The sequence below is a fragment of the Rhea pennata genome, unplaced genomic scaffold (assembly GCF_028389875.1).
Source record: "Rhea pennata isolate bPtePen1 unplaced genomic scaffold, bPtePen1.pri scaffold_76, whole genome shotgun sequence".
Taxonomy (NCBI): domain Eukaryota; kingdom Metazoa; phylum Chordata; class Aves; order Rheiformes; family Rheidae; genus Rhea; species Rhea pennata.
In genome coordinates, this window is record NW_026907702.1 from 247420 (window position 1) to 269400 (window position 21981).

A 21981-nucleotide genomic window follows, 5' to 3' on the forward strand; every position below is an offset into this window, starting at 1 on the left:
TTGCCTTAGCGCCCTGCTTTGTTTGGAGGCTGTTTGCGGACAGCAGCACACACTGCGGGAAGGTGCGCGCTGGCCAGCTCCAAGTCTCGGCAGATAGAAGGGCAAGCGAGGCACCTGCTCTCGGTTTGTTCCGGGCATGGGAAGCAGCATGCTGCGTGCCCAGAAGACATCCCGCACTGTCCTGCCTGCCACGGGGCTGCTTCTGAGCACGGAGGCACGCCTACAAGCAAGCTGAGATGGGCTTTGCCTAAGAGTGAGGGAAGTGGCGAGCGGAACAAGGGATGTGCTGCACAGCTTCCCTCGCAGGCAGATTCCCTCCGGGGGCGCTTACTTCTCTTGCCTTAGCGCCCTGCTTTGTTTGGAGGCTGTTTGCGGACAGCAGCACACACAGCGGGAAGGTGCGCGCTGGCCAGCTCCAAGTCTCAGCAGATAGAAGGGCAATGAGGCACCTGCTCTCGGTTTGTTCCGGGCATGGGAAGCAGCATGCTGCGTGCCCAGAAGACATCCCACACTGTCTTGCCTGCCTCTCGGCTGCTTCTGAGCACAGAGGCACGCCTACAAGCCAGCTGAGATGGGCTTTGCCTAAGAGTCAGGGAAGTGTCGAGCGGAACAAGGGATGTGCTGCACAGGTTCCCTCGCAGGCAGATTCCCTCCGGGGGCGCTTACTTCTCCTGCCTTAGTGCCCTGCTTTGTTTGGAGGCTGTTTGCGGACAGCAGCACACACAGCGGGAAGGTGCGCGCTGGCCCGCTGCAAGTCTCGGCAGATGGAAGCACAAGCCAGGCACCTGCTCTCGGTTTGTTCCGGGCATGGGAAGCAGCATGCTGCGTGCCCAGAAGACATCCCGCACTGTCCTGCCTGCCTCGCGGCTGCTTCTGAGCACGGAGGCACACCTACAAGCAAGCTGAGATGGGCTTTGCCTAAGAGTGAGGGAAGTGGCGAGCGGAGCAAGGGATGTGCTGCACAGGTTCCCTCGCAGGCAGATTCCCTCCTGGGGCTCTTACTTCTCTTGCCTTAGCGCCCTGCTTTGTTTGGAGGCTGTTTGCGGACAGCAGCACACACAGCAGGAAGGTGCGCGCTGGCCAGCTGCAAGTCTCGGCAGATAGAAGGGCAATGAGGCACCTGCTCTCGGTTTGTTCCGGGCATGGGAAGCAGCATGCTGCGTGCCCAGAAGACATCCCGCACTGTCCTGCCTGCCTCGCGGCTGCTTCTGAGCACGGAGGCACACCTACAAGCAAGCTGAGATGGGCTTTGCCTAAGAGTGAGGGAAGTGGCGAGCGGAGCAAGGGATGTGCTGCACAGCTTCCCTCGCAGGCAGATTCCCTCTGGGGGCGCTTACTTCTCTTGCCTTAGCGCCCTGCTTTGTTTGGAGGCTGTTTGCGGACAGCAGCACACACAGCGGGAAGGTGCGCGCTGGCCAGCTCCAAGTCTCGGCAGATAGAAGGGCAATGAGGCACCTGCTCTCGGTTTGTTCCGCGCATGGGAAGCAGCATGCTGCGTGCCCAGAAGACATCCCGCACTGTCCTGCCTGCCACGGGGCTGCTTCTGAGCACGGAGGCACGCCTACAAGCCAGCTGAGATGGGCTTTGCCTAAGAGTGAGGGAAGTGGCGAGCGGAACAAGGGATGTGCTGCACAGCTTCCCTCGCAGGCAGATTCCCTCCGGGGGCGCTTACTTCTCTTGCCTTAGCGTCCTGCTTTGTTTGGAGGCTGTTTGCGGACAGCAGCACACACTGCGGGAAGGTGCACGCTGGCCAGCTCCAAGTCTCAGCAGATAGAAGGGCAATGAGGCACCTGCTCTCGGTTTGTTCCGGGCATGGGAAGCAGCATGCTGCGTGCCCAGAAGACATCCCGCACTGTCCTGCCTGCCTCGCGGCTGCTTCTGAGCACGGAGGCACACCTACAAGGCAGCTGAGATGGGCTTTGCCTAAGAGTGAGGGAAGTGGCGAGCGGAACAAGGGATTTGCTGCACAGCTTCCCTCTCAGGCAGATTCCCTCCGGGGGCACTTACTTCTCTTGCCTTAGCGCCCTGCTTTGTTTGGAGGCTGTTTGCGGACAGCAGCACACACTGCGGGAAGGTGCGCGCTGGCCAGCTCCAAGTCTCGGCAGATAGAAGGGCAAGCGAGGCACCTGCTCTCGGTTTGTTCCGGGCATGGGAAGCAGCATGCTGCGTGCCCAGAAGACATCCCGCACTGTCCTGCCTGCCTCGCGGCTGCTTCTGAGCACGGAGGCACACCTACAAGCAAGCTGAGATGGGCTTTGCCTAAGAGTGAGGGAAGTGGCGAGCGGAACAAGGGATGTGCTGCACAGCTTCCCTCGCAGGCAGATTCCCTCTGGGGGCGCTTACTTCTCTTGCCTTAGCGCCCTGCTTTGTTTGGAGGCTGTTTGCGGACAGCAGCACACACAGCGGGAAGGTGCGCGCTGGCCAGCTCCAAGTCTCGGCAGATAGAAGGGCAAGCGAGGCACCTGCTCTCGGTTTGTTCCGCGCATGGGAAGCAGCATGCTGCGTGCCCAGAAGACATCCCGCACTGTCCTGCCTGCCTCGCGGCTGCTTCTGAGCACGGAGGCACACCTACAAGCCAGCTGAGATGGGCTTTGCCTAAGAGTGAGGGAAGTGGCGAGCGGAGCAAGGGATGTGCTGCACAGCTTCCCTCGCAGGCAGATTCCCTCCGGGGGCGCTTACTTCTCTTGCCTTAGCGCCCTGCTTTGTTTGGAGGCTGTTTGCGGACAGCAGCACACACAGCGGGAAGGTGCGCGCTGGCCAGCTCCAAGTCTCGGCAGACAGAAGGGCAAGCGAGGCACCTGCTCTCGGTTTGTCCCGGGCGTGGGAAGCAGCATGCTGCGTGCCCAGAAGACATCCCGCACTGTCCTGCCTGCCTCGCGGCTGCTTCTGAGCACGGAGGCACGCCTACAAGCCAGCTGAGATGGGCTTTGCCTAAGAGTGAGGGAAGTGGCGAGCGGAACAAGGGATGTGCTGCACAGCTTCCCTCGCAGGCAGATTCCCTCCGGGGGCGCTTACTTCTCTTGCCTTAGCGCCCTGCTTTGTTTGGAGGCTGTTTGCGGACAGCAGCACACACTGCGGGAAGGTGCACGCTGGCCCGCTGCAAGTCTCGGCAGATAGAAGGGCAATGAGGCACCTGCTCTCGGTTTGTTCCGGGCATGGGAAGCAGCATGCTGCGTGCCCAGAAGACATCCCGCACTGTCCTGCCTGCCTCGCGGCTGCTTCTGAGCACGGAGGCACACCTACAAGCAAGCTGAGATGGGCTTTGCCTAAGAGTGAGGGAAGTGGCGAGCGGAACAAGGGATGTGCTGCACAGCTTCCCTCGCAGGCAGATTCCCTCCTGGGGCACTTACTTCTCTTGCCTTAGCGCCCTGCTTTGTTTGGAGGCTGTTTGCGGACAGCAGCACACACAGCGGGAAGGTGCGCGCTGGCCAGCTGCAAGTCTCGGCAGATAGAAGGGCAATGAGGCACCTGCTCTCGGTTTGTTCCGGGCATGGGAAGCAGCATGCTGCGTGCCCAGAAGACATCCCGCACTGTCCTGCCTGCCTCGCGGCTGCTTCTGAGCACGGAGGCACACCTACAAGCAAGCTGAGATGGGCTTTGCCTAAGAGTGAGGGAAGTGGCGAGCGGAGCAAGGGATGTGCTGCACAGCTTCCCTCGCAGGCAGATTCCCTCCGGGGGCACTTACTTCTCTTGCCTTAGCGCCCTGCTTTGTTTGGAGGCTGTTTGCGGACAGCAGCACACACAGCGGGAAGGTGCGCGCTGGCCAGCTCCAAGTCTCGGCAGATAGAAGGGCAATGAGGCACCTGCTCTCGGTTTGTCCCACGCATGGGAAGCAGCATGCTGCGTGCCCAGAAGACATCCCGCACTGTCCTGCCTGCCTCGCGGCTGCTTCTGAGCACGGAGGCACACCTACAAGCAAGCTGAGATGGGCTTTGCCTAAGAGTGAGGGAAGTGGCGAGCGGAACAAGGGATGTGCTGCACAGCTTCCCTCGCAGGCAGATTCCCTCTGGGGGCGCTTACTTCTCTTGCCTTAGCGCCCTGCTTTGTTTGGAGGCTGTTTGCGGACAGCAGCACACACAGCGGGAAGGTGCGCGCTGGCCAGCTCCAAGTCTCGGCAGATAGAAGGGCAATGAGGCACCTGCTCTCGGTTTGTTCCGCGCATGGGAAGCAGCATGCTGCGTGCCCAGAAGACATCCCGCACTGTCCTGCCTGCCTCGCGGCTGCTTCTGAGCACGGAGGCACACCTACAAGCAAGCTGAGATGGGCTTTGCCTAAGAGTGAGGGAAGTGGCGAGCGGAACAAGGGATGTGCTGCACAGCTTCCCTCGCAGGCAGATTCCCTCCGGGGGCGCTTACTTCTCTTGCCTTAGCGCCCTGCTTTGTTTGGAGGCTGTTTGCGGACAGCAGCACACACTGCGGGAAGGTGCGCGCTGGCCAGCTCCAAGTCTCGGCAGATAGAAGGGCAAGCGAGGCACCTGCTCTCGGTTTGTTCCGGGCATGGGAAGCAGCATGCTGCGTGCCCAGAAGACATCCCGCACTGTCCTGCCTGCCTCGCGGCTGCTTCTGAGCACGGAGGCACACCTACAAGCAAGCTGAGATGGGCTTTGCCTAAGAGTGAGGGAAGTGGCGAGCGGAACAAGGGATGTGCTGCACAGCTTCCCTCGCAGGCAGATTCCCTCCGGGGGCGCTTACTTCTCTTGCCTTAGCGCCCTGCTTTGTTTGGAGGCTGTTTGCGGACAGCAGCACACACAGCGGGAAGGTGCGCGCTGGCCAGCTCCAAGTCTCGGCAGATAGAAGGGCAAGCGAGGCACCTGCTCTCGGTTTGTTCCGCGCATGGGAAGCAGCATGCTGCGTGCCCAGAAGACATCCCGCACTGTCCTGCCTGCCTCGCGGCTGCTTCTGAGCACGGAGGCACACCTACAAGCAAGCTGAGATGGGCTTTGCCTAAGAGTGAGGGAAGTGGCGAGCGGAACAAGGGATGTGCTGCACAGCTTCCCTCGCAGGCAGATTCCCTCCGGGGGCGCTTACTTCTCTTGCCTTAGCGCCCTGCTTTGTTTGGAGGCTGTTTGCGGACAGCAGCACACACAGCGGGAAGGTGCGCGCTGGCCAGCTCCAAGTCTCGGCAGATAGAAGGGCAAGCCAGGCACCTGCTCTGGGTTTGTTCCGGGCATGGGAAGCAGCATGCTGCGTGCCCAGAAGACATCCCGCACTGTCCTGCCTGCCTCGCGGCTGCTTCTGAGCACGGAGGCACACCTACAAGCAAGCTGAGATGGGCTTTGCCTAAGAGTGAGGGAAGTGGCGAGCGGAGCAAGGGATGTGCTGCACAGCTTCCCTCGCAGGCAGATTCCCTCCGGGGGCACTTACTTCTCTTGCCTTAGCGCCCTGCTTTGTTTGGAGGCTGTTTGCGGACAGCAGCACACACAGCGGGAAGGTGCGCGCTGGCCAGCTCCAAGTCTCGGCAGACAGAAGGGCAATGAGGCACCTGCTCTCGGTTTGTTCCGCGCATGGGAAGCAGCATGCTGCGTGCCCAGAAGACATCCCGCACTGTCCTGCCTGCCTCGCGGCTGCTTCTGAGCACGGAGGCACACCTACAAGCAAGCTGAGATGGGCTTTACCTAAGAGTGAGGGAAGTGGCGAGTGGAACAAGGGATGTGCTGCACAGCTTCCCTCGCAGGCAGATTCCCTCCGGGGGCACTTACTTCTCTTGCCTTAGCGCCCTGCTTTGTTTGGAGGCTGTTTGCGGACAGCAGCACACACTGCGGGAAGGTGCGCGCTGGCCAGCTCCAAGTCTCGGCAGATAGAAGGGCAAGCGAGGCACCTGCTCTCGGTTTGTTCCGGGCATGGGAAGCAGCATGCTGCGTGCCCAGAAGACATCCCGCACTGTCCTGCCTGCCACGGGGCTGCTTCTGAGCACGGAGGCACGCCTACAAGCAAGCTGAGATGGGCTTTGCCTAAGAGTGAGGGAAGTGGCGAGCGGAACAAGGGATGTGCTGCACAGCTTCCCTCGCAGGCAGATTCCCTCCGGGGGCGCTTACTTCTCTTGCCTTAGCGCCCTGCTTTGTTTGGAGGCTGTTTGCGGACAGCAGCACACACAGCGGGAAGGTGCGCGCTGGCCAGCTCCAAGTCTCAGCAGATAGAAGGGCAATGAGGCACCTGCTCTCGGTTTGTTCCGGGCATGGGAAGCAGCATGCTGCGTGCCCAGAAGACATCCCACACTGTCTTGCCTGCCTCTCGGCTGCTTCTGAGCACAGAGGCACGCCTACAAGCCAGCTGAGATGGGCTTTGCCTAAGAGTCAGGGAAGTGTCGAGCGGAACAAGGGATGTGCTGCACAGGTTCCCTCGCAGGCAGATTCCCTCCGGGGGCGCTTACTTCTCCTGCCTTAGTGCCCTGCTTTGTTTGGAGGCTGTTTGCGGACAGCAGCACACACAGCGGGAAGGTGCGCGCTGGCCCGCTGCAAGTCTCGGCAGATGGAAGCACAAGCCAGGCACCTGCTCTCGGTTTGTTCCGGGCATGGGAAGCAGCATGCTGCGTGCCCAGAAGACATCCCGCACTGTCCTGCCTGCCTCGCGGCTGCTTCTGAGCACGGAGGCACACCTACAAGCAAGCTGAGATGGGCTTTGCCTAAGAGTGAGGGAAGTGGCGAGCGGAGCAAGGGATGTGCTGCACAGGTTCCCTCGCAGGCAGATTCCCTCCTGGGGCTCTTACTTCTCTTGCCTTAGCGCCCTGCTTTGTTTGGAGGCTGTTTGCGGACAGCAGCACACACAGCAGGAAGGTGCGCGCTGGCCAGCTGCAAGTCTCGGCAGATAGAAGGGCAATGAGGCACCTGCTCTCGGTTTGTTCCGGGCATGGGAAGCAGCATGCTGCGTGCCCAGAAGACATCCCGCACTGTCCTGCCTGCCTCGCGGCTGCTTCTGAGCACGGAGGCACACCTACAAGCAAGCTGAGATGGGCTTTGCCTAAGAGTGAGGGAAGTGGCGAGCGGAGCAAGGGATGTGCTGCACAGCTTCCCTCGCAGGCAGATTCCCTCTGGGGGCGCTTACTTCTCTTGCCTTAGCGCCCTGCTTTGTTTGGAGGCTGTTTGCGGACAGCAGCACACACAGCGGGAAGGTGCGCGCTGGCCAGCTCCAAGTCTCGGCAGATAGAAGGGCAATGAGGCACCTGCTCTCGGTTTGTTCCGCGCATGGGAAGCAGCATGCTGCGTGCCCAGAAGACATCCCGCACTGTCCTGCCTGCCACGGGGCTGCTTCTGAGCACGGAGGCACGCCTACAAGCCAGCTGAGATGGGCTTTGCCTAAGAGTGAGGGAAGTGGCGAGCGGAACAAGGGATGTGCTGCACAGCTTCCCTCGCAGGCAGATTCCCTCCGGGGGCGCTTACTTCTCTTGCCTTAGCGTCCTGCTTTGTTTGGAGGCTGTTTGCGGACAGCAGCACACACTGCGGGAAGGTGCACGCTGGCCAGCTCCAAGTCTCAGCAGATAGAAGGGCAATGAGGCACCTGCTCTCGGTTTGTTCCGGGCATGGGAAGCAGCATGCTGCGTGCCCAGAAGACATCCCGCACTGTCCTGCCTGCCTCGCGGCTGCTTCTGAGCACGGAGGCACACCTACAAGGCAGCTGAGATGGGCTTTGCCTAAGAGTGAGGGAAGTGGCGAGCGGAACAAGGGATTTGCTGCACAGCTTCCCTCTCAGGCAGATTCCCTCCGGGGGCACTTACTTCTCTTGCCTTAGCGCCCTGCTTTGTTTGGAGGCTGTTTGCGGACAGCAGCACACACTGCGGGAAGGTGCGCGCTGGCCAGCTCCAAGTCTCGGCAGATAGAAGGGCAAGCGAGGCACCTGCTCTCGGTTTGTTCCGGGCATGGGAAGCAGCATGCTGCGTGCCCAGAAGACATCCCGCACTGTCCTGCCTGCCTCGCGGCTGCTTCTGAGCACGGAGGCACACCTACAAGCAAGCTGAGATGGGCTTTGCCTAAGAGTGAGGGAAGTGGCGAGCGGAACAAGGGATGTGCTGCACAGCTTCCCTCGCAGGCAGATTCCCTCTGGGGGCGCTTACTTCTCTTGCCTTAGCGCCCTGCTTTGTTTGGAGGCTGTTTGCGGACAGCAGCACACACAGCGGGAAGGTGCGCGCTGGCCAGCTCCAAGTCTCGGCAGATAGAAGGGCAAGCGAGGCACCTGCTCTCGGTTTGTTCCGCGCATGGGAAGCAGCATGCTGCGTGCCCAGAAGACATCCCGCACTGTCCTGCCTGCCTCGCGGCTGCTTCTGAGCACGGAGGCACACCTACAAGCCAGCTGAGATGGGCTTTGCCTAAGAGTGAGGGAAGTGGCGAGCGGAGCAAGGGATGTGCTGCACAGCTTCCCTCGCAGGCAGATTCCCTCCGGGGGCGCTTACTTCTCTTGCCTTAGCGCCCTGCTTTGTTTGGAGGCTGTTTGCGGACAGCAGCACACACTGCGGGAAGGTGCGCGCTGGCCAGCTCCAAGTCTCGGCAGACAGAAGGGCAAGCGACGCACCTGCTCTCGGTTTGTTCCGGGCATGGGAAGCAGCATGCTGCGTGCCCAGAAGACATCCCGCACTGTCCTGCCTGCCTCGCGGCTGCTTCTGAGCACGGAGGCACAAATACAAGCCAGCTGAGATGGGCTTTGCCTAAGAGTGAGGGAAGTGGCGAGCGGAACAAGGGATGTGCTGCACAGCTTCCCTCGCAGGCAGATTCCCTCCGGGGGCGCTTACTTCTCTTGCCTTAGCGCCCTGCTTTGTTTGGAGGCTGTTTGCGGACAGCAGCACACACAGCGGGAAGGTGCGCGCTGGCCAGCTCCAAGTCTCGGCAGATAGAAGCGCAAGCGAGGCACCTGCTCTCGGTTTGTTCCGGGCATGGGAAGCAGCATGCTGCGTGCCCAGAAGACATCCCGCACTGTCCTGCCTGCCTCGCGGCTGCTTCTGAGCACGGAGGCACACCTACAAGCAAGCTGAGATGGGCTTTGCCTAAGAGTGAGGGAAGTGGCGAGCGGAACAAGGGATGTGCTGCACAGCTTCCCTCGCAGGCAGATTCCCTCCGGGGGCACTTACTTCTCTTGCCTTAGCGCCCTGCTTTGTTTGGAGGCTGTTTGCTGACAGCAGCACACACAGCGGGAAGGTGCGCGCTGGCCAGCTCCAAGTCTCGGCAGATAGAAGGGCAAGCGAGGCACCTGCTCTCGGTTTGTTCCGGGCATGGGAAGCAGCATGCTGCGTGCCCAGAAGACATCCCGCACTGTCCTGCCTGCCTCGCGGCTGCTTCTGAGCACGGAGGCACACCTACAAGCAAGCTGAGATGGGCTTTGCCTAAGAGTGAGGGAAGTGGCGAGCGGAGCAAGGGATGTGCTGCACAGCTTCCCTCGCAGGCAGATTCCCTCCGGGGGCACTTACTTCTCTTGCCTTAGCGCCCTGCTTTAATTGGAGGCTGTTTGCGAACAGCAGCACACACTGCGGGAAGGTGCGCGCTGGCCAGCTCCAAGTCTCGGCAGATGGAAGGGCAAGCGACGCACCTGCTCTCGGTTTGTTCCGGGCATGGGAAGCAGCATGCTGCATGCCCAGAAGACATCCCGCACTGTCCTGCCTGCCTCAGGGCTGCTTCTGAGCACGGAGGCACACCTACAAGCAAGCTGAGATGGGCTTTGCCTAAGAGTGAGGGAAGTGGCGAGCGGAGCAAGGGATGTGCTGCACAGCTTCCCTCGCAGGCAGATTCCCTCCGGGGGCTCTTACTTCTCTTGCCTTAGCGTCCTGCTTTGTTTGGAGGCTGTTTGCGGACAGCAGCACACACAGCGGGAAGGTGCGCGCTGGCCAGCTCCAAGTCTCGGCAGATGGAAGGGCAAGCGAGGCACCTGCTCTCGGTTTGTTCCGCGCATGGGAAGCAGCATGCTGCGTGCCCAGAAGACATCCCGCACTGTCCTGCCTGCCTCGCGGCTGCTTCTGAGCACGGAGGCACACCTACAAGCAAGCTGAGATGGGCTTTGCCTAAGAGTGAGGGAAGTGGCGAGCGGAGCAAGGGATTTGCTGCACAGCTTCCCTCGCAGGCAGATTCCCTCCGGGGGCGCTTACTTCTCTTGCCTTAGCGCCCTGCTTTGTTTGGAGGCTGTTTGCGGACAGCAGCACACACAGCGGGAAGGTGCGCGCTGGTCAGCTCCAAGTCTCGGCAGATAGAAGGGCAAGCGAGGCACCTGCTCTCGGTTTGTTCCGCGCATGGGAAGCAGCATGCTGCGTGCCCAGAAGACATCCCGCACTGTCCTGCCTGCCTCGCGGCTGCTTCTGAGCACGGAGGCACACCTACAAGCAAGCTGAGATGGGCTTTGCCTAAGAGTGAGGGAAGTGGCGAGCGGAGCAAGGGATGTGCTGCACAGCTTCCCTCGCAGGCAGATTCCCTCCGGGGGCACTTACTTCTCTTGCCTTAGCGTCCTGCTTTGTTTGGAGGCTGTTTGCGGACAGCAGCACACACAGCGGGAAGGTGCGCGCTGGCCAGCTCCAAGTCTCGGCAGATAGAAGGGCAAGCGAGGCACCTGCTCTCGGTTTGTTCCGGGCATGGGAAGCAGCATGCTGCGTGCCCAGAAGACATCCCGCACTGTCCTGCCTGCCTCGCGGCTGCTTCTGAGCACGGAGGCACACCTACAAGCAAGCTGAGATGGGCTTTGCCTAAGAGTGAGGGAAGTGGCGAGCGGAACAAGGGATGTGCTGCACAGGTTCCCTCGCAGGCAGATTCCCTCCGGGGGCGCTTACTTCTCTTGCCTTAGCGCCCTGCTTTGTTTGGAGGCTGTTTGCGGACAGCAGCACACACTGCGGGAAGGTGCGCGCTGGCCAGCTCCAAGTCTCGGCAGATGGAAGCACAAGCCAGGCACCTGCTCTCGGTTTGTCCCGGGCATGGGAAGCAGTATGCTGTGTGCACAGAGTACTTCTCGCACTGTCCTGCCTGCCACGGGGCTGCTTCTGAGCACGGAGGCATGCCTACAAGCCAGCTGAGATGGGCTTTGCCTAAGAGTGAGGGAAGTGTCGAGCAGAACAAGGGATGTGCTGCACAGGTTCCCTCGCAGGCAGATTCCCTCCTGGGGCTCTTACTTCTCTTGCCTTAGTGCCCTGCTTTGTTTGGAGGCTGTTTGCGGACAGCAGCACACACAGCGGGAAGGTGCGCGCTGGCCCGCTCCAAGTCTCGGCAGATAGAAGGGCAATGAGGCACCTGCTCTCGGTTTGTTCCGCGCATGGGAAGCAGCATGCTGCGTGCCCAGAAGACATCCCGCACTGTCCTGCCTGCCTCGCGGCTGCTTCTGAGCACGGAGGCACGCCTACAAGCCAGCTGAGATGGGCTTTGCCTAAGAGTGAGGGAAGTGGCGAGCGGAGCAAGGGATGTGCTGCACAGCTTCCCTCGCAGGCAGATTCCCTCCGGGGGCACTTACTTCTCTTGCCTTAGCGCCATGCTTTAATTGGAGGCTGTTTGCGAACAGCAGCACACACTGCGGGAAGGTGCGCGCTGGCCAGCTCCAAGTCTCGGCAGATAGAAGGGCAAGCGAGGCACCTGCTCTCGGTTTGTTCCGCGCATGGGAAGCAGCATGCTGCGTGCCCAGAAGACATCCCGCACTGTCCTGCCTGCCTCGCGGCTGCTTCTGAGCACGGAGGCACACCTACAAGCAAGCTGAGATGGGCTTTGCCTAAGAGTGAGGGAAGTGGCGATCGGAGCAAGGGATGTGCTGCACAGCTTCCCTCGCAGGCAGATTCCCTCTGGGGGCACTTACTTCTCTTGCCTTAGTGCCCTGCTTTGTTTGGAGGCTGTTTGCGGACAGCAGCACACACAGCGGGAAGGTGCGCGCTGGCCAGCTCCAAGTCTCGGCAGATGGAAGGGCAAGCGAGGCACCTGCTCTCGGTTTGTTCCGGGCATGGGAAGCAGCATGCTGCGTGCCCAGAAGACATCCCGCACTGTCCTGCCTGCCTCGCGGCTGCTTCTGAGCACGGAGGCACACCTACAAGCAAGCTGAGATGGGCTTTGCCTAAGAGTGAGGGAAGTGGCGAGCTGAGCAAGGGATTTGCTGCACAGCTTCCCTCGCAGGCAGATTCCCTCCGGGGGCGCTTACTTCTCTTGCCTTAGCGCCCTGCTTTGTTTGGAGGCTGTTTGCGGACAGCAGCACACACTGCGGGAAGGTGCGCGCTGGCCAGCTCCAAGTCTCGGCAGATAGAAGGGCAAGCGAGGCACCTGCTCTCGGTTTGTTCCGCGCATGGGAAGCAGCATGCTGCGTGCCCAGAAGACATCCCGCACTGTCCTGCCTGCCTCGCGGCTGCTTCTGAGCACGGAGGCACACCTACAAGCAAGCTGAGATGGGCTTTGCCTAAGAGTGAGGGAAGTGGCGAGCGGAGCAAGGGATGTGCTGCACAGCTTCCCTCGCAGGCAGATTCCCTCCGGGGGCGCTTACTTCTCTTGCCTTAGCGCCCTGCTTTGTTTGGAGGCTGTTTGCTGACAGCAGCACACACAGCGGGAAGGTGCGCGCTGGCCAGCTCCAAGTCTCGGCAGATAGAAGGGCAAGCGAGGCACCTGCTCTCGGTTTGTTCCGCGCATGGGAAGCAGCATGCTGCGTGCCCAGAAGACATCCCGCACTGTCCTGCCTGCCTCGCGGCTGCTTCTGAGCACGGAGGCACACCTACAAGCAAGCTGAGATGGGCTTTGCCTAAGAGTGAGGGAAGTGGCGAGCGGTGCAAGGGATGTGCTGCACAGCTTCCCTCGCAGGCAGATTCCCTCCGGGGGCGCTTACTTCTCTTGCCTTAGCGCCCTGCTTTGTTTGGAGGCTGTTTGCGGACAGCAGCACACACAGCGGGAAGCTGCGCGCTGGCCAGCTCCAAGTCTCGGCAGATAGAAGGGCAAGCCAGGCACCTGCTCTCGGTTTGTTCCGCGCATGGGAAGCAGCATGCTGCGTGCCCAGAAGACATCCCGCACTGTCCTGCCTGCCTCGCGGCTGCTTCTGAGCACGGAGGCACACCTACAAGCAAGCTGAGATGGGCTTTTCCTAAGAGTGAGGGAAGTGGCGAGCGGAACAAGGGATGTGCTGCACAGCTTCCCTCGCAGGCAGATTCCCTCCGGGGGCACTTACTTCTCTTGCCTTAGCGCCCTGCTTTGTTTGGAGGCTGTTTGCGGACAGCAGCACACACAGCGGGAAGGTGCGCGCTGGCCAGCTCCAAGTCTCGGCAGATAGAAGGGCAAGCGAGGCACCTGCTCTCGGTTTGTTCCGCGCATGGGAAGCAGCATGCTGCGTGCCCAGAAGACATCCCGCACTGTCCTGCCTGCCTCGCGGCTGCTTCTGAGCACGGAGGCACACCTACAAGCAAGCTGAGATGGGCTTTGCCTAAGAGTGAGGGAAGTGGCGAGCGGAGCAAGGGATGTGCTGCACAGCTTCCCTCGCAGGCAGATTCCCTCCTGGGGCGCTTACTTCTCTTGCCTTAGCGTCCTGCTTTGTTTGGAGGCTGTTTGCGGACAGCAGCACACACAGCGGGAAGGTGCGCGCTGGCCAGCTCCAAGTCTCGGCAGATAGAAGGGCAAGCCAGGCACCTGCTCTCGGTTTGTCCCGCGCATGGGAAGCAGCATGCTGCGTGCCCAGAAGACATCCCGCACTGTCCTGCCTGCCTCGCGGCTGCTTCTGAGCACGGAGGCACACCTACAAGCAAGCTGAGATGGGCTTTGCCTAAGAGTGAGGGAAGTGGCGAGCGGAACAAGGGATGTGCTGCACAGCTTCCCTCGCAGGCAGATTCCCTCCGGGGGCACTTACTTCTCTTGCCTTAGCGCCCTGCTTTGTTTGGAGGCTGTTTGCGGACAGCAGCACACACAGCGGGAAGGTGCGCGCTGGCCAGCTCCAAGTCTCAGCAGATAGAAGGGCAATGAGGCACCTGCTCTCGGTTTGTTCCGGGCATGGGAAGCAGCATGCTGCGTGCCCAGAAGACATCCCACACTGTCTTGCCTGCCTCTCGGCTGCTTCTGAGCACAGAGGCACGCCTACAAGCCAGCTGAGATGGGCTTTGCCTAAGAGTCAGGGAAGTGTCGAGCGGAACAAGGGATGTGCTGCACAGGTTCCCTCGCAGGCAGATTCCCTCCGGGGGCGCTTACTTCTCCTGCCTTAGTGCCCTGCTTTGTTTGGAGGCTGTTTGCGGACAGCAGCACACACAGCGGGAAGGTGCGCGCTGGCCCGCTGCAAGTCTCGGCAGATGGAAGCACAAGCCAGGCACCTGCTCTCGGTTTGTTCCGGGCATGGGAAGCAGCATGCTGCGTGCCCAGAAGACATCCCGCACTGTCCTGCCTGCCTCGCGGCTGCTTCTGAGCACGGAGGCACACCTACAAGCAAGCTGAGATGGGCTTTGCCTAAGAGTGAGGGAAGTGGCGAGCGGAGCAAGGGATGTGCTGCACAGGTTCCCTCGCAGGCAGATTCCCTCCTGGGGCTCTTACTTCTCTTGCCTTAGCGCCCTGCTTTGTTTGGAGGCTGTTTGCGGACAGCAGCACACACAGCGGGAAGGTGCGCGCTGGCCAGCTGCAAGTCTCGGCAGATAGAAGGGCAATGAGGCACCTGCTCTCGGTTTGTTCCGGGCATGGGAAGCAGCATGCTGCGTGCCCAGAAGACATCCCGCACTGTCCTGCCTGCCTCGCGGCTGCTTCTGAGCACGGAGGCACACCTACAAGCAAGCTGAGATGGGCTTTGCCTAAGAGTGAGGGAAGTGGCGAGCGGAGCAAGGGATGTGCTGCACAGCTTCCCTCGCAGGCAGATTCCCTCTGGGGGCGCTTACTTCTCTTGCCTTAGCGCCCTGCTTTGTTTGGAGGCTGTTTGCGGACAGCAGCACACACAGCGGGAAGGTGCACGCTGGCCAGCTCCAAGTCTCGGCAGATAGAAGGGCAATGAGGCACCTGCTCTCGGTTTGTTCCGCGCATGGGAAGCAGCATGCTGCGTGCCCAGAAGACATCCCGCACTGTCCTGCCTGCCACGGGGCTGCTTCTGAGCACGGAGGCACGCCTACAAGCCAGCTGAGATGGGCTTTGCCTAAGAGTGAGGGAAGTGGCGAGCGGAACAAGGGATGTGCTGCACAGCTTCCCTCGCAGGCAGATTCCCTCCGGGGGCGCTTACTTCTCTTGCCTTAGCGTCCTGCTTTGTTTGGAGGCTGTTTGCGGACAGCAGCACACACTGCGGGAAGGTGCACGCTGGCCAGCTCCAAGTCTCAGCAGATAGAAGGGCAATGAGGCACCTGCTCTCGGTTTGTTCCGGGCATGGGAAGCAGCATGCTGCGTGCCCAGAAGACATCCCGCACTGTCCTGCCTGCCTCGCGGCTGCTTCTGAGCACGGAGGCACACCTACAAGGCAGCTGAGATGGGCTTTGCCTAAGAGTGAGGGAAGTGGCGAGCGGAACAAGGGATTTGCTGCACAGCTTCCCTCTCAGGCAGATTCCCTCCGGGGGCACTTACTTCTCTTGCCTTAGCGCCCTGCTTTGTTTGGAGGCTGTTTGCGGACAGCAGCACACACTGCGGGAAGGTGCGCGCTGGCCAGCTCCAAGTCTCGGCAGATAGAAGGGCAAGCGAGGCACCTGCTCTCGGTTTGTTCCGGGCATGGGAAGCAGCATGCTGCGTGCCCAGAAGACATCCCGCACTGTCCTGCCTGCCTCGCGGCTGCTTCTGAGCACGGAGGCACACCTACAAGCAAGCTGAGATGGGCTTTGCCTAAGAGTGAGGGAAGTGGCGAGCGGAACAAGGGATGTGCTGCACAGCTTCCCTCGCAGGCAGATTCCCTCTGGGGGCGCTTACTTCTCTTGCCTTAGCGCCCTGCTTTGTTTGGAGGCTGTTTGCGGACAGCAGCACACACAGCGGGAAGGTGCGCGCTGGCCAGCTCCAAGTCTCGGCAGATAGAAGGGCAAGCGAGGCACCTGCTCTCGGTTTGTTCCGCGCATGGGAAGCAGCATGCTGCGTGCCCAGAAGACATCCCGCACTGTCCTGCCTGCCTCGCGGCTGCTTCTGAGCACGGAGGCACACCTACAAGCCAGCTGAGATGGGCTTTGCCTAAGAGTGAGGGAAGTGGCGAGCGGAGCAAGGGATGTGCTGCACAGCTTCCCTCGCAGGCAGATTCCCTCCGGGGGCGCTTACTTCTCTTGCCTTAGCGCCCTGCTTTGTTTGGAGGCTGTTTGCGGACAGCAGCACACACTGCGGGAAGGTGCGCGCTGGCCAGCTCCAAGTCTCGGCAGACAGAAGGGCAAGCGACGCACCTGCTCTCGGTTTGTTCCGGGCATGGGAAGCAGCATGCTGCGTGCCCAGAAGACATCCCGCACTGTCCTGCCTGCCTCGCGGCTGCTTCTGAGCACGGAGGCACACCTACAAGCCAGCTGAGATGGGCTTTGCCTAAGAGTGAGGGAAGTGGCGAGCGGAACAAGGGATGTGCTGCACAGCTTCCCTCGCAGGCAGATTCCCTCCGGGGGCACTTACTTCTCTTGCCTTAGCGCCCTGCTTTGTTTGGAGGCTGTTTGCTGACAGCAGCACACACAGCGGGAAGGTGCGCGCTGGCCAGCTCCAAGTCTCGGCAGATAGAAGGGCAAGCGAGGCACCTGCTCTCGGTTTGTTCCGGGCATGGGAAGCAGCATGCTGCGTGCCCAGAAGACATCCCGCACTGTCCTGCCTGCCTCGCGGCTGCTTCTGAGCACGGAGGCACACCTACAAGCAAGCTGAGATGGGCTTTGCCTAAGAGTGAGGGAAGTGGCGAGCGGAGCAAGGGATGTGCTGCACAGCTTCCCTCGCAGGCAGATTCCCTCCGGGGGCACTTACTTCTCTTGCCTTAGCGCCCTGCTTTAATTGGAGGCTGTTTGCGAACAGCAGCACACACTGCGGGAAGGTGCGCGCTGGCCAGCTCCAAGTCTCGGCAGATGGAAGGGCAAGCGACGCACCTGCTCTCGGTTTGTTCCGGGCATGGGAAGCAGCATGCTGCATGCCCAGAAGACATCCCGCACTGTCCTGCCTGCCTCGCGGCTGCTTCTGAGCACGGAGGCACACCTACAAGCAAGCTGAGATGGGCTTTGCCTAAGAGTGAGGGAAGTGGCGAGCGGAGCAAGGGATGTGCTGCACAGCTTCCCTCGCAGGCAGATTCCCTCCGGGGGCTCTTACTTCTCTTGCCTTAGCGTCCTGCTTTGTTTGGAGGCTGTTTGCGGACAGCAGCACACACAGCGGGAAGGTGCGCGCTGGCCAGCTCCAAGTCTCGGCAGATGGAAGGGCAAGCGAGGCACCTGCTCTCGGTTTGTTCCGCGCATGGGAAGCAGCATGCTGCGTGCCCAGAAGACATCCCGCACTGTCCTGCCTGCCTCGCGGCTGCTTCTGAGCACGGAGGCACACCTACAAGCAAGCTGAGATGGGCTTTGCCTAAGAGTGAGGGAAGTGGCGAGCGGAGCAAGGGATTTGCTGCACAGCTTCCCTCGCAGGCAGATTCCCTCCGGGGGCGCTTACTTCTCTTGCCTTAGCGCCCTGCTTTGTTTGGAGGCTGTTTGCGGACAGCAGCACACACAGCGGGAAGGTGCGCGCTGGTCAGCTCCAAGTCTCGGCAGATAGAAGGGCAAGCGAGGCACCTGCTCTCGGTTTGTTCCGCGCATGGGAAGCAGCATGCTGCGTGCCCAGAAGACATCCCGCACTGTCCTGCCTGCCTCGCGGCTGCTTCTGAGCACGGAGGCACACCTACAAGCAAGCTGAGATGGGCTTTGCCTAAGAGTGAGGGAAGTGGCGAGCGGAGCAAGGGATGTGCTGCACAGCTTCCCTCGCAGGCAGATTCCCTCCGGGGGCACTTACTTCTCTTGCCTTAGCGTCCTGCTTTGTTTGGAGGCTGTTTGCGGACAGCAGCACACACAGCGGGAAGGTGCGCGCTGGCCAGCTCCAAGTCTCGGCAGATAGAAGGGCAAGCGAGGCACCTGCTCTCGGTTTGTTCCGGGCATGGGAAGCAGCATGCTGCGTGCCCAGAAGACATCCCGCACTGTCCTGCCTGCCTCGCGGCTGCTTCTGAGCACGGAGGCACACCTACAAGCAAGCTGAGATGGGCTTTGCCTAAGAGTGAGGGAAGTGGCGAGCGGAACAAGGGATGTGCTGCACAGGTTCCCTCGCAGGCAGATTCCCTCCGGGGGCGCTTACTTCTCTTGCCTTAGCGCCCTGCTTTGTTTGGAGGCTGTTTGCGGACAGCAGCACACACAGCGGGAAGGTGCGCGCTGGCCCGCTCCAAGTCTCGGCAGATAGAAGGGCAATGAGGCACCTGCTCTCGGTTTGTTCCGCGCATGGGAAGCAGCATGCTGCGTGCCCAGAAGACATCCCGCACTGTCCTGCCTGCCTCGCGGCTGCTTCTGAGCACGGAGGCACGCCTACAAGCCAGCTGAGATGGGCTTTGCCTAAGAGTGAGGGAAGTGGCGAGCGGAGCAAGGGATGTGCTGCACAGCTTCCCTCGCAGGCAGATTCCCTCCGGGGGCACTTACTTCTCTTGCCTTAGCGTCCTGCTTTAATTGGAGGCTGTTTGCGAACAGCAGCACACACTGCGGGAAGGTGCGCGCTGGCCAGCTCCAAGTCTCGGCAGATAGAAGGGCAAGCGAGGCACCTGCTCTCGGTTTGTTCCGCGCATGGGAAGCAGCATGCTGCGTGCCCAGAAGACATCCCGCACTGTCCTGCCTGCCTCGCGGCTGCTTCTGAGCACGGAGGCACACCTACAAGCAAGCTGAGATGGGCTTTGCCTAAGAGTGAGGGAAGTGGCGAGTGGAACAAGGGATGTGCTGCACAGCTTCCCTCGCAGGCAGATTCCCTCCGGGGGCGCTTACTTCTCTTGCCTTAGCGCCCTGCTTTGTTTGGAGGCTGTTTGCGGACAGCAGCACACACAGCGGGAAGGTGCGCGCTGGCCAGCTCCAAGTCTCGGCAGATAGAAGGGCAAGCGAGGCACCTGCTCTCGGTTTGTTCCGGGCATGGGAAAAAGCATGCTGCGTGCCCAGAGTACTTCTCCCTATGTCCTGCCTGCCACGGGGCTGCTTCTGAGCACGGATGCATGCTTACAAGCAAGCTGAGATGGGCTTTGCCTAAGAGTGAGGGAAGTGGCGAGCGGAACAAGGGATGTGCTGCACAGCTTCCCTCGCAGGCAGATTCCCTCCGGGGGCACTTACTTCTCTTGCCTTAGTGCCCTGCTTTGTTTGGAGGCTGTTTGCGGACAGCAGCACACACAGCGGGAAGGTGCGCGCTGGCCAGCTCCAAGTCTCGGCAGATGGAAGGGCAAGCGAGGCACCTGCTCTCGGTTTGTTCCGGGCATGGGAAGCAGCATGCTGCGTGCCCAGAAGACATCCCGCACTGTCCTGCCTGCCTCGCGGCTGCTTCTGAGCACGGAGGCACACCTACAAGCAAGCTGAGATGGGCTTTGCCTAAGAGTGAGGGAAGTGGCGAGCTGAGCAAGGGATTTGCTGCACAGCTTCCCTCGCAGGCAGATTCCCTCCGGGGGCGCTTACTTCTCTTGCCTTAGCGCCCTGCTTTGTTTGGAGGCTGTTTGCGGACAGCAGCACACACTGCGGGAAGGTGCGCGCTGGCCAGCTCCAAGTCTCGGCAGATAGAAGGGCAAGCGAGGCACCTGCTCTCGGTTTGTTCCGCGCATGGGAAGCAGCATGCTGCGTGCCCAGAAGACATCCCGCACTGTCCTGCCTGCCTCGCGGCTGCTTCTGAGCACGGAGGCACACCTACAAGCAAGCTGAGATGGGCTTTGCCTAAGAGTGAGGGAAGTGGCGAGCGGAGCAAGGGATGTGCTGCACAGCTTCCCTCGCAGGCAGATTCCCTCCGGGGGCGCTTACTTCTCTTGCCTTAGCGCCCTGCTTTGTTTGGAGGCTGTTTGCTGACAGCAGCACACACAGCGGGAAGGTGCGCGCTGGCCAGCTCCAAGTCTCGGCAGATAGAAGGGCAAGCGAGGCACCTGCTCTCGGTTTGTTCCGCGCATGGGAAGCAGCATGCTGCGTGCCCAGAAGACATCCCGCACTGTCCTGCCTGCCTCGCGGCTGCTTCTGAGCACGGAGGCACACCTACAAGCAAGCTGAGATGGGCTTTGCCTAAGAGTGAGGGAAGTGGCGAGCGGTGCAAGGGATGTGCTGCACAGCTTCCCTCGCAGGCAGATTCCCTCCGGGGGCGCTTACTTCTCTTGCCTTAGCGCCCTGCTTTGTTTGGAGGCTGTTTGCGGACAGCAGCACACACAGCGGGAAGCTGCGCGCTGGCCAGCTCCAAGTCTCGGCAGATAGAAGGGCAAGCCAGGCACCTGCTCTCGGTTTGTTCCGCGCATGGGAAGCAGCATGCTGCGTGCCCAGAAGACATCCCGCACTGTCCTGCCTGCCTCGCGGCTGCTTCTGAGCACGGAGGCACACCTACAAGCAAGCTGAGATGGGCTTTTCCTAAGAGTGAGGGAAGTGGCGAGCGGAACAAGGGATGTGCTGCACAGCTTCCCTCGCAGGCAGATTCCCTCCGGGGGCACTTACTTCTCTTGCCTTAGCGCCCTGCTTTGTTTGGAGGCTGTTTGCGGACAGCAGCACACACAGCGGGAAGGTGCGCGCTGGCCAGCTCCAAGTCTCGGCAGATAGAAGGGCAAGCGAGGCACCTGCTCTCGGTTTGTTCCGCGCATGGGAAGCAGCATGCTGCGTGCCCAGAAGACATCCCGCACTGTCCTGCCTGCCTCGCGGCTGCTTCTGAGCACGGAGGCACACCTACAAGCAAGCTGAGATGGGCTTTGCCTAAGAGTGAGGGAAGTGGCGAGCGGAGCAAGGGATGTGCTGCACAGCTTCCCTCGCAGGCAGATTCCCTCCTGGGGCGCTTACTTCTCTTGCCTTAGCGTCCTGCTTTGTTTGGAGGCTGTTTGCGGACAGCAGCACACACAGCGGGAAGGTGCGCGCTGGCCAGCTCCAAGTCTCGGCAGATAGAAGGGCAAGCCAGGCACCTGCTCTCGGTTTGTCCCGCGCATGGGAAGCAGCATGCTGCGTGCCCAGAAGACATCCCGCACTGTCCTGCCTGCCTCGCGGCTGCTTCTGAGCACGGAGGCACACCTACAAGCAAGCTGAGATGGGCTTTGCCTAAGAGTGAGGGAAGTGGCGAGCGGAACAAGGGATGTGCTGCACAGCTTCCCTCGCAGGCAGATTCCCTCCGGGGGCACTTACTTCTCTTGCCTTAGCGCCCTGCTTTGTTTGGAGGCTGTTTGCGGACAGCAGCACACACAGCGGGAAGGTGCGCGCTGGCCAGCTCCAAGTCTCGGCAGATAGAAGGGCAAGCGAGGCACCTGCTCTCGGTTTGTTCCGCGCATGGGAAGCAGCATGCTGCGTGCCCAGAAGACATCCCGCACTGTCCTGCCTGCCTCGCGGCTGCTTCTGAGCACGGAGGCACACCTACAAGCAAGCTGAGATGGGCTTTGCCTAAGAGTGAGGGAAGTGGCGAGCGGAGCAAGGGATGTGCTGCACAGCTTCCCTCGCAGGCAGATTCCCTCCGGGGGCGCTTACTTCTCTTGCCTTAGCGCCCTGCTTTGTTTGGAGGCTGTTTGCGGACAGCAGCACACACAGCGGGAAGGTGCGCGCTGGCCAGCTCCAAGTCTCGGCAGATAGAAGGGCAAGCGAGGCACCTGCTCTCGGTTTGTTCCGGGCATGGGAAGCAGCATGCTGCGTGCCCAGAAGACATCCCGCACTGTCCTGCCTGCCTCGCGGCTGCTTCTGAGCACAGAGGCACACCTACAAGCAAGCTGAGAAGGGCTTTGCCTAAGAGTGAGGGAAGTGGCGAGCGGAGCAAGGGATGTGCTGCACAGCTTCCCTCGCAGGCAGATTCCCTCCGGGGGCACTTACTTCTCTTGCATTAGCGCCCTGCTTTGTTTGGAGGCTGTTTGCGGACAGCAGCACACACAGCGGGAAGGTGCGCGCTGGCCAGCTCCAAGTCTCGGCAGATGGAAGGGCAAGCGACGCACCTGCTCTCGGTTTGTTCCGGGCATGGGAAGCAGCATGCTGCGTGCC